Genomic DNA, 12168 nt, shown 5'->3' on the forward strand with positions numbered 1-12168 from the left:
AGCTTTTGCCTTCAGGTCTTTCCGAGTTAACCCAAATTCTAGGCAGAGGTGCACTGGAGAGGTCGAATGTGGTAATTTGAACACTCGCCTACAGACATTAAGCTGGATTTTGTCTATAACTGTTGCTTCCAAGCTGCACATCGCCACTCTGGCATAAGTGATTGTGGGGTGTAGCCTGGAGGAAATTACTGTTAACAGCAGATGAAACGAGGGTCCATCTAACAATTTTGCAAAAAGGGAAAAATCATAAATTAAACCTGTGGCTGTTTTTCTCAATGTATTGTTTCTGTAGAAAGAAGGTACCTTGAGCATCTAGATGTACTCCCAGATATTTATAGTGTAGCACCGGTTCCAGCAAAACATTGTTTAAGGCCATCCTAATAGGGGGTGTCTGCCAAGGACTGATCAACATTATTTTGGATTTCATCACATTGATTTCTTGTTGGTTAGAGTTGACATAGTTGGCCAATATATTTAAACATCTTTGGAGGCCCACCGTGGTATGGCTGAACAAAACCAGGTCATCTGCATACAGTAAATGTGTTAGCGGAAGCACTCCCAAGCGAGGAGGATGCACATTTTTAGCATCCAAGACCAGTGAGAGGTCTGCCACAAATAGATTAAGTAAATGCAGGGCAAGCACACAGCCTTGTTTCAAGCCAGAAAATGTAGAGATTTTCCTTGAGAGCTTTGTGCCATGTCTAATATTTATTGGCACCCAAGTGTCAGAGTATAATGAAATTATTGCATTCAAGAGTGGATCTGGCAGACCCCAATGCTTCAATTTATTCCAAAGCAGCTGTCTGTTTAACTGGTCAAGGGCGGCCTTAAAATTGATGAACCCAAGGTATAACCTTCTATGTTGTCGCCTGCGTTGTTTTGCAAGAAAGGCAGTCATTAACATATTCGTCATGGTGTCCATCCCTTTCCTTAAGCCTGTTTGCTTTGGAGGGGTGATATTATATTTCTCAGACCAGGCTGTTAGTTCTGCAAGAAGCAAAGAAGTGTAGCATTTTGCTTCTGAATCAAAAGGGTGATGAACCTGTAATTGGCCAGGTTATCCCTGTCCACACCCTTATATATCAGGTTAATTCTGGAACCTCGCCAGCTCAAAGGAATTGCTCCACCCAGTCTGACTTCCTGATATAGAGAACTTAGGGCCAGATGTATCATGAAATGGCCTTGCAAATCGCAAATAGGGATTTTTAAGAAATCGCTATTTCTGAGTCGCAATAGGCCATGTATCACTATAGCGAATTGGAATTAGCGATTTCTTAAAAATCGCTATTTGTGGTTTGCGAGGCCCAAATACCGAATCGCAATTTGAGAGAACGCAAATTGCGATTCGGTAATTGAAAATCGTAAATTGCGAGAACGCACACCTGGAGGAGCCTGATGACATCCCAAGCAGGAAGTGAGTCATCCCAGGCAGTTTGCGGGTGCCACACCTAAACTAGCACTCAGAGAGAGTCAGCCCAGCCACAGTGAGCAACTCTGTGAAGAAGGCAGCACTGCAGAACCACCATGGACACCTCTGCACAGGGAAAGGAGAAGGGAGAAAGGAAGCGTAAACTAAAGTTTAGTGAGCAAGAGCTGGAGGTGCTCACAGAGGAGGTGGTCTGGAGCCATGACCATTTGTTCGACAAAAGCTCACTCCAGGTGCCTGAGAGTGAAAAGTGCAAACTCTGGACAGATATCCAGACCAAAATCTGTGCTGTTTGAGTAGCGCAGCGCTCTGTGGAGGAAATAAAGAAGAGGTGTTACGACCTGCGGTCCCGTGCCAAGGAGAGGGTGGCAAGATGACTGCAGGAGGCCAGGAGCACAGGAGGCGGCCCACCCACAGAGACACCCTCCACCCCGATGGAAAACTTAGTGGAGTCCACACTCCTCCCAGAAGCAGTCAGTGGGGTCACTGACATCGACACATCCGGCACACCAAGTACCAGTAAAGGTAAGTGCAATATTGAAATGTAACCCCATATGTGTATGCACAAAAGCCCCTTATGAAATAGCAAGTAGGGCAAAGCAATGTGAGAAGTAGTCCATTCCACATCTTAGAAGCATCACAACAATGCCTTATGGGAGTGGTAGTATACAACCCAGAGCTGAAAGTAGCACATAGAATGTAATAGGCAGAGCAACACACAGAACACCACAACACCCACAACATTGTGATGAGAAATAACTGTACATTTATTACCATTGTGTGACCTTTATTGATACACACATAACTGACATGCTACATATTGTCGTTGCAGGTGGCCCAGGCCCAGCAGCTACAGCATGTGCTGTTGCAGGGAAACAGACACCCAACCTGCTTCTGACTCTAATACCAGCGAGTCACAGAATAAAACGCCCATCTGACGCAGGGCTAGGGCAGTACCACTACCAGAACTGAGCCAGGACTCTGATGAGCAGCAGGATGACTCACAGGCACCTTCCCCAAGTGGCAGAAGCACTGGTATGCAGGAGCCCTGTCCACAGCGTAGCACAACACCCCGCACAATGCCTATGTATGAAGGCGCACAGGCTTTTGAAGCAGGTGAGGGACCATCAGTGTTCGGTGGCCTGGAATCGGCTATGATAAAGCAGCAGCGCCTGCAAAACAAAGAAATCTCTGCGTTACAAAGGCAGATGCAGGCACACAATACAAACATGGGGGGGGGCTGCATCGCCAGCTGGAGTATCTCAATGCGAACATCAATCAGCTGCATGAGGGACAGATCTAAGCATCGGAGAATACGAGGGAGCTGACTAGTGCAGTGAGTGAACTGTGTCATGAGCTGCGCCACAACAGACTTAGCCACCGCAGGCAGGAGAGACGTTTCATGGATATGTTTGGCGCTTTTTGTCGCTCTCTCAATAGGCTGGCAAATCCAACAGCCCTCATATCGCGGCGTGCTGTGGCCGCACAGGTGGAGGCAGCGCACAGCAGTAGGGATGTGGCACAAGGACTGGTGCAGATCACAAATGTGATAGACAATCTGATGGGTAACCGTTCAGCCACACCAAGTGAACTGGGACTGGGGGACACTGAGGACACATCGAGCCTCAGCAGCTTAGCTGTGCCCACAACTGATGCTAGACATCGAAGTGCCAGGCACAGCACTGTCACTGAGGCAGAAAATAGAGGTGCCAGTGAGGCAACTGCGCACTCGAGTGGCTTGCGTGGCCGGAGGAAATGAGTTTATTGGTCACAGGGGACTGTAAATGTTTGTGCCATAAGGAAACTATGAAGCAATAGTGACTACTTGTTAACTGCTTTTGTTTATTGTCTCAATTACTTATTATTGCTACTAGTGGAACTGATATTACCTGACATTAAGGTAATAAATGTACTTACTACAAGTACAATTGTCAGTGGATTTGTGTTGTTCATACTTACATCTGAAATGGTTGTGCGTGATGTCAGCACGCCTTTGCCTGCCCTCTGCTGCACTGGTCCTGTCTGCTGGCTGTAGGGGTGGTATGGGATCATCATCCTCATCAGATTCAGAATAACATATTTCCACAGGTATGCCCCTGGTGGTAGCTATATTGTGCAAGATTGCACAAGTAGCCACTATTCTACATGTTGTCTCTGGGCTGTACTGTAGTGCCCCTCCACTTTTGTGGAGGCACTGGAAGCAACTCTTCAGCAGCCTAAAGGTACGCTCCACTACATTGTGGGTTGCCCTGTGTGCTGCATTGTATGTCCGTTCAACAGGTGTTGTGGGATTTAGGTAGGGCGTCATCATGTAGGTGCGCACTGCGTAGGCACTGTCTCCTGGAAGGAACAGAGGGTATAATGAGTAACTGAGCCATCTGACATCAGCACGCCATCAATGCACCAGTGTACAGAGGGACAATACCTAGTGGATATCCTTCACCAAACTCCCCAGCTAGCAGTCTTGTGTGAATCCCACTGTGGGGAAAGATGTATGAATCATGTGTGCTCCCTGGGTACCTGGCCACGAGATCAGTTATGATATAGGAGGCATTGCATATCACCTGTATATTCATGGAATGTTGATATTTACGGTTGCGGTACACATACTCTGTGGCTGATGGTGGACAGATAGCTACATGTGTCTCATCTATGGCACCTAGGACATGGGGGAACTGTGCTATCTGGTAGAAATCTATTTTTTGTCTGCTGTATTTCCTGTGGGGTGTGGGGGAATCGGATGTACTGGTGTATTCTGCTCAGCATGCCGTTGATAACTGCATTGAAAAATCTAGAGAGGGTACTCTGTGAGACCCCTCCAGCTGCTGCTATGACCCCTTGATAGCTCCCTGAGGCAAGTAGGTGGAGGGAGCATAATACATGCACATGGGTGGGGATGCTTTGAGTCCTATCTGTTGTGTGCTGCAATATGGGTTGTAGCTCAGCTATCAGGTCAAGTATCATGGCTGAGCTCAACCTGTACTTCTCAAATATTTCCTCCTCAGTCTGGTCAAAAAGGGTAATGCACACTCTGAAAATGCACTCCTGTCTCCTCCTCCCTCTCCTCAAACCTGCCAAGATCCTCATTCTCCTCGCCATGACGTAGAGTGCAGCCATTGTGGAAAAGAGTCTGAGGCATTCTGGGCCTCTTTATGTAGGTTGCACCTGGTTACCACCTGGTTTCACTTAGTGATATTTTGCATGTGCAAAATGCCGTGCATCGAATTGCAGCTTGGTTTTGCGAGTCGCAATTTGCGTCTCGCAATTTCCTACTTGAAATACCGAATCGCTAATTGCGATTCGGTATTTCATGTCACAAATTGCGAGATGCAAAATGCGACTCGGAAAACCAAGTCGCAATGCAAAAAAACGCAATTTCATGCATCGCAGACCACGTTTTTGCATTCTCAAACAGCAACATTTTGCGATTCGCACTGTTTACGAATGCAAAAACGTTTGATACATCTGACCCTTACCACCTGGAACCAAAAGACTGCTTCCTCTTTAAAAATAGCTTTTGGTAAGCCATTTGGGCCAGGATCATCTTCGCGGCAGGCTTTATGGAGAACTTTATGTATGCTGACTGGAGTCAAACTAGGGACACCGGCCTCTTCACTGGTTGCCGGAGTTTGGGTATTTGTTCCCAAAGTGGCTGATTGAGGTGTTGCTGGAGTGCTGATTTTGCTGGTTTGATAACGTGTTAAAAAAGTTGCCTTGAGGTAATTTACTCAGTCATTCTCAGCAATTTTTTAATTATTAATTGGGTTTCCTCTGATGTTCAAGTGATTGATGATTTCCCAGAATTTCCTGGGATTTTTCTCTTTAGCAGCATGTATTATCTTTGAACAGAAAAGTCTTTTTGCTTCAGCTTTTCCTTCCATATTAGCCTTTGTATCATTTTTTGGAACTCTTCAGTAGTTCCCAAAGCTGAAGATTGCCTGGGACACCTTGCCAACCTCTTTTGGACCTTTTTGAGAGAATTGCTTAGTTTCAAAAGACAAGCCGAGGCAGTTTGGCTAAAATGATTTAAATTGCCAGGATGATATTGGCCTGGAATAAAGATCTAACAACTTCTTTACGAAGACTTCCCAGGCTTCAGCATATGGGCTTGGTGTTTAAGCTTTTCAGCATGATCAGTCTAGCAGATGACGCTAAATATGCTATTGTTTTGGATGACCACTGTAGTCACTTTAGATTTGTTGATTCTATAACACCCACCTGTACAGGACCTTGAGAGTGAACAGGTGGGCAGGACACTAGGGTAAGTATTTGACATGGGCGATCAGTGCATGTGCTATAGTTTATTTCAAATTGCCATACCAGTGTGATCAAAGGTAGGGTGTCTAGGGTATAATTAATAATGGACTGGGATTTAGGACTGTGGTATGTATAGCTTGGAGACAAGTCAACTGAAAATCTTCCATTTAGGACCCACTGTCTTAAATATTCGAGGGAAGTTATTAGTTGCTCCCCCTGCTGGTCATGCCATTTAACGTTCAATATCACCTGTATCGGGACATTGCAACATGAATTATCAGTGCTAAGTATTTCATTATCCTCGTTTGTCTCAATTAGATTTGAGTTAAAATCACCAGTTGAATAATATCCTAATCTTGGTGGAGCTGACAGTAAATAGTGATAGCTACCAATAACCTTTTTATTACTGCCTTCTTATAAAGAGAGCTAAGATTAATATATGAATTAACTCTAACATTCGATATGTGGTTGTGATTTAAAGTCTGTTCATATTTGGATATTGATTCACAACCCTTTATACTGATAATTTCACACAATCATTCTGTCATTATTAATTTCAAATCTGTATAATGTTTTTAAACCCTTCCTGTGCAACACTGTTGCAAATTACTTTTGAGAAGACGGGACAGATATTGACAAAGATAGCTATTGGACAAAGAGTATGTCAACCTCCTATATGGGACTATGCAGGCTTCCATTTTCTGGTAGTCTTGACCATATGGATGATTGTGGAATTTCTGTGCATGTCTCTCAAACCACTCTGCTAGTGTGTGCTGGTAGTAGTTAGTGTGGCTTATTCACATTTGTCTTTATACTCTTTTTTACATTACAGCAAAAAGCATGAGGAGCTTACCTACGCAACATCCTTGTTCATTTGATCGATCTCAGTTATTTTACTTCAGGAGTTGGTGTCATCAAAAATCTAAAGCAGCAGAAATGTATCCAAGGTGTTAGATAATCTTCATTCACCTAGAGAAGCTATGAGATAAAATATAGCACTTCCAAAGCCAACAGGTTGGGTTTTTAATGGTCGTACACAGGACTATTCCCATTGCAATGTCTGAGGACATGTGGGCGACCATCTTATAATACATTTTGCATACCTCATCATTAGTTAACTGTTCCAAGAAGGAGAATGTGTTGAAAGTAATTCTTCAAATATCTTGGAATGATGAAACAAGTATAGAAAAATCCATTCAAGTGTGGCTTACAGTGTGCGCATTTCCATAGACCGGCATACTTATTTTGTTATTGTTTTATTATTGTTTACCATTCCAATCTGACTGAAATATGTCCATGAATTGGCTAAGCTTGAACGGTTTACAACGATAAAATGTTCAAGAAATATTGAAGATGAAAGCTCATGGTTGCACAAGCATGGGCATTTTCTATGAATGTTTTGTAACTATTTTGTCATTCTTTACCTTCGCGTTATGATAAATGCATTTTCAAGCAATACATCACTCATGCTGGAACGGTAAAGGATGATTAACAAAATTAAAAAATATTTAATGATGGCCGTTAGTGAATGCATGCCCAAGAAATGGCCAGTCTTGAGTATTAGTCATACTTTATCATCGGCTTACTCTTCTAGAATAGCTATAAGCCATACTGGAATGGGAAATGAATATACAGTATGGGAAGACATATGATAATGACAGTCCATAATAGCAGTGTCTGCACTGGATGTGCCACACTTAGGTGTAAAAGAGCAGCCTAGTAGCATTTTCAGAAAGCCAGAGCTCCCTTGCAAAAAAAGAAAGTAAATAAAATATCACTCCATGCAAGCTCTGAAGCTGAAGTGGACCATTTTGTGTATGGATGATCAAGTGTGCTTTGGCAAAAAATGCCATATATCCCAGTGAGGGGAGACATAGCTATAGTGGGTGGATCTATTGCAGCATTCAGTAAACTGTGATAAATAAAAGCACAATGTATATGTCAATTCAAAAGACAAAAAGATTAAAGGTGCAGAATTAAAGTGATGCTACAGATATCATTTTATTTAAGATTTTTTTGAAAACATGAGTCTGATGAAAGAGGTAAAGCTGCATTACAGGACAGATCATTTCAATTACTTTTGCGCTATTGATGTGACCTCCACATCAACAACACTTCAAGCCATGCTTTATGGATGTGGAGGTCACACCAAATAACTCAGGGCAGGGAATACCGCTGGTGCTGGCTCCAGAAGGATTCCCTTTTTTAAATCTCAGGTGAGAAAGAGCTACCCCAGAAACTTGAGGCTGTTTTAGTATGGCATGCTGATGTCAATACTGTAGACATGAAAGTAAAATGAGCCAATTGGATTGTCACTCTGCTCGGTGTGTAGTTTTCAGAAATCTTTGGGTGTGGTAGGTTTACTTGGGTGGCGGGTGAGCCAGGACACAAAATACTCAATTATAAATATCCCCAAACAGATTCATTTTTATCTCTGATTTGTTTTGTCTTCACATTTTGCTGTAGAGCATTTTTTTGTCTTGGGCTAGGCTCACCCCAAAATGGGGTATTTTGTGGACCTATGTAGCTTCTAGAGCTTTTTCTCATAGAAATGCGAGGTAAATGGGTGTTTTTACTCAAAATTTGAGGTTTGGAAAGCCTCTTGGGAATCATACAATCCTCCATTCCTCTGAATGTCTCTTTTTCAGAAATCTGTAGGTTTGGTATGTTTCGCTGGGTGGCTCCTGAGCTAGGGCCCAAATACTGCAGCTACCCAAATTTATTTAAAAAACACTGCTCTTGTGCCCAAGATGCTAGGCCCATGCACAGAAGTGGGGTTCATGTTTATTGAGAGATATGAGGGAATACAGAATAGTCTAACATTTGCCAATAACAATTAGATTTCACTGTGTTTTTGGCTTCCAAATGTAAATTAGTGTCCAAGAAACAAGACATTTTGCAATCTGCCTTCTGAACCACATGAAAGTAAGGGTAACCCCAAATTAAGAGATGTACAAATAACCACTATTTCTCAACTCAGTATCCTGTGCATATTTTAATAGTTTTTCTTCATTCCGATTTTTAATTCATTATATTTACCTTATGAATTTCCATGTGGACCGTACACAATGAAAGATCATTAAAATCTGCTGCTTCATTGCTGAATCTTGGTATGAGGTGTGTTTAGAGGAATTACAGACCACATTTATCCCGGTGACAAAAGGGGTCTAAATCAGACTTTGCGATAAAAAATTACAGATGAAAATGTGGTCACCAAGGGCTATTTTTACAAATTCTCACTATTTTGTTTTGTATTTTAATGATTAGCTCCTTTGGAAAATCTTGAAGGATCTACACAATGACCCCTTTAAGAATTCAGAACTGTGTCTATTGTATAGCTTTACAGGATAACCCAGGTGTTTCGCACCTGTTTCTACCATAAACTGCAAGTAGGTTCATATCACAAAAAAATTTATAAAACTGGACTACTTCATAGAAAAATGCATAAACTGAGGTGGCAAATTTAGATTTTTTTTCACAGCTCTGCTTGCTCCTGAAAGTGGAGATGGTGACTCTGACATAGCAAACCTTTCATTGAAGCAATTTTAAGAAAAAAAAACTCTTAGAGCAATTTTTTTCTCTAATTTTTCAGGAACAAAAAAAACAAAACGCAATTTAGCAATATTTTGCTATGTTCTCAGTTCTCTCTGGGAGATCAGTCCCCGCCAGGGGAAACCCTGAGTATCTTTAGAATCTTTAGGAGGTTTGAAAAAAACAAGCACATTTGGTGTTGATATCTTTTGTGGAAGTAAATATGTGAAGGTTAAAGCACAAACTTCACCAAATATCTAAAAAGGGCTTAGCACCAAAAGGGAAAGATGTTAAAAGTAATATCTAATTTTAGTTATGATAGCACCTTGAGTATATTTTGTACAATGTTATTTGTCAAAGTTTCACGTTACAACTTACCTCTTTAGGTCGAGCATGCAAGCGCTCTGACGTGTTGTAATCTATCTGTGTGCTTTTAACCACGCCCATCACTATCACTCATTCATAGGCTTGCCTTTCAAAAATCCTTTGTTATCATTGGTAAATGCTTTACGTTTGCCCCCCCCGGGCAGTTTTATTACTGCCTTGGCCATCGACCCTTGTACATGGATAATTGCACATTTCACGAAATGTTTGACTGGGAGCAAAGTTCTTTTTTCTTTCGTGTCTCTCCTTCGCACTCATGCTCATGGCAGCTGTGGCACTTTGAATTGGCTCGCTTATGTCAACTGTTTTACTTTTCACTTTCAATTTATGTGGCAAACAAAGTCCAGTTAGGAATTTACAACTCTAACAGCTCTAACTCGAGCAGGTACGAGACCCATTGCATTGCAAACTCTTGTTTTCAAATTGGACTCTACCACTTGTCAGTGTATGGCAAAAAATATTGAACTGACAGTGTCTTGCTCGGGTGGCCACACGCACAAACCACTGTGCATTCGACATTGGTTGCCAGCCTTAGAGACATTTAGGGCCTGATTACGACCTTGGCAGATGAGATACTCCATCACAAACGGGACTTGTAAAACCTGTGGTTTTACTAGTCTCATAGAATATATTGGAACTTGTAATACGGCGGACGGGATATCCGTCACGTTTGTGATGGAGTATCCCATCCGCCAAAGTCGTAATCGGATCCTCGTTCACTTTTTCCCTAGAGAACTATCTTTCCATCTGCTATTTGTTTCCTTTTTCTTACCTTTTCGTGTTCTTGTATCCACTCAATCTAATTGCCTATCCCCTCCGTTCCTTTGTCTTTTCTCTTTATCACCTCCCTGCTCTTGTTTTCATCTTCCTACCATCATTTCCTCTTTAATTTCACTCTCCCTCCATCCTGTTGCTTCCTATCCCCCCCCTTTCTTCTTTTTTTGCTCACTCTTCCTCCTTCTTCACACCATTTGATCCTCATTACTTCTATACTCCCTCCTACTCTTCATAACTCCTTACACCCGCCTCCGTTCGTTCTTAAGTACTTCTTAAATCCCTCTCCTTCATTCATGATTTCCTTCTTCATTCCCTTCAATACTTCCCTTGCTTTTTCTTCGCAAACTAGCGCCCCCACCCCTTGTCGCATGTCACTAAGATTCCCTTTTCCGCTTTTTCCTTGTGAAATGGAAGGAAACAGTTAAAACGAAACTGCCCGCGCGGCAGCAATTAAATCCAGGTAAATAGCTGTGGCAGGGAGTCCTGCGGAAGCCGAGCTGGCCATAATGAACGCGGAGGCCGACAGCAGAAAAATCATTATTGTCCTTTAATAGACTGTAATTTAAAGAAAGGGATGAATTATTTAGTTGCCTGATTAGCCGAGGTGCCATTCTCCGAGCTCCACATAGCAGCAACTGCAGTTCACTCGGTGTGTTTAATGCCAGAACTTTCCGTGCTGCACAATGCAACCCCCACCGGGGCCCTTTTGTTGTCTTTAAATGTTCGTAGCAGACACCACGACCGCGTTCCAATAAAATCATCATTAGTGTTCACTGGCGGCCCTCAGCATTTCCATGTTTCATCTTGAAATCATCGCTGCCTTAATTTGTGGAACGCTGCTTTGTGATCATTCAACATTCAAGCCACTCCTGAATGTGTGCTTTTTGTGCACGACAGAGCGAAAAAGTGAAAATGCTTCTGAGAAACAGGAGATGATACGAACGTGAGAAGGCTCAATGTAAGTGAGGTTATGGGCGTGAGAAGGGAAAGTAAAGGGGGTTTGCCAGAGAAAGGAGATTTTTAAAGAGGGAATGGAATGCGTGCATGTGTTTGTGAGAGAAGTATTTAATTGACAGATGAGGGTGTGTGTGTGCTTGTGAATAAAAGGGGTGGTAAGAGGAGTACGTGAGACATAAAGGGGGTCTTGTAAGAGAAAGGAATTCATGAGATGCAATAGTGAGGTGACTGCTAGGAAAAGTAGTAGTGTGTGGTGAGTTTGAGGGAAATGAGAAGGAGGGAGACAGCAGTGTATCCGTGGATGGACGGAAAAGTGTGTCTGAAAGAAAAGTGTTGGAAGGCGGTATGTGAGATACAGCAGATGAGGTGGTGGGTTGAGAAGAGAAAGTGTGATGCTCGTGAATTTAAGAAAATAAAGGTTTTGAATTATAAAAAAGAGTTTAAGAGAGAACTGCGAGTATGGAGGGCAGTGTGAGGCTGAAGAGCAAGGTCAGTTTGGGGGAAGAGGTTACTAGTTGAATGTCAAGGCTGCCATCTGCAGGAGGTGTCATAATTCAACTAATGTCTATAAAAAAGTGATAGATGGACTGCCTGTATTTATCTCAGCCACTGGTAATTACTGAGGCCGCATCCCTGCTCTTCATTTTTTTGCATCACATGCCACCTCAGTTTGGACCCAGCCAAATACAAATCTGTCTTGACCCTGGTCCATTGCGAACTGTCCAGCTTAAACTGCCCAGTTAGATCCTACCTGAAATTGATCACACAACCTAGGACCAGTTTCGCCCTAGTTAGCCCGTTCAACTAAAAGCAGTAAACGTAGAACCTTTGTGGTA

The sequence above is a fragment of the Pleurodeles waltl genome, chromosome 11 (genome assembly GCF_031143425.1).
Source record: "Pleurodeles waltl isolate 20211129_DDA chromosome 11, aPleWal1.hap1.20221129, whole genome shotgun sequence".
Classification (NCBI taxonomy): domain Eukaryota; kingdom Metazoa; phylum Chordata; class Amphibia; order Caudata; family Salamandridae; genus Pleurodeles; species Pleurodeles waltl.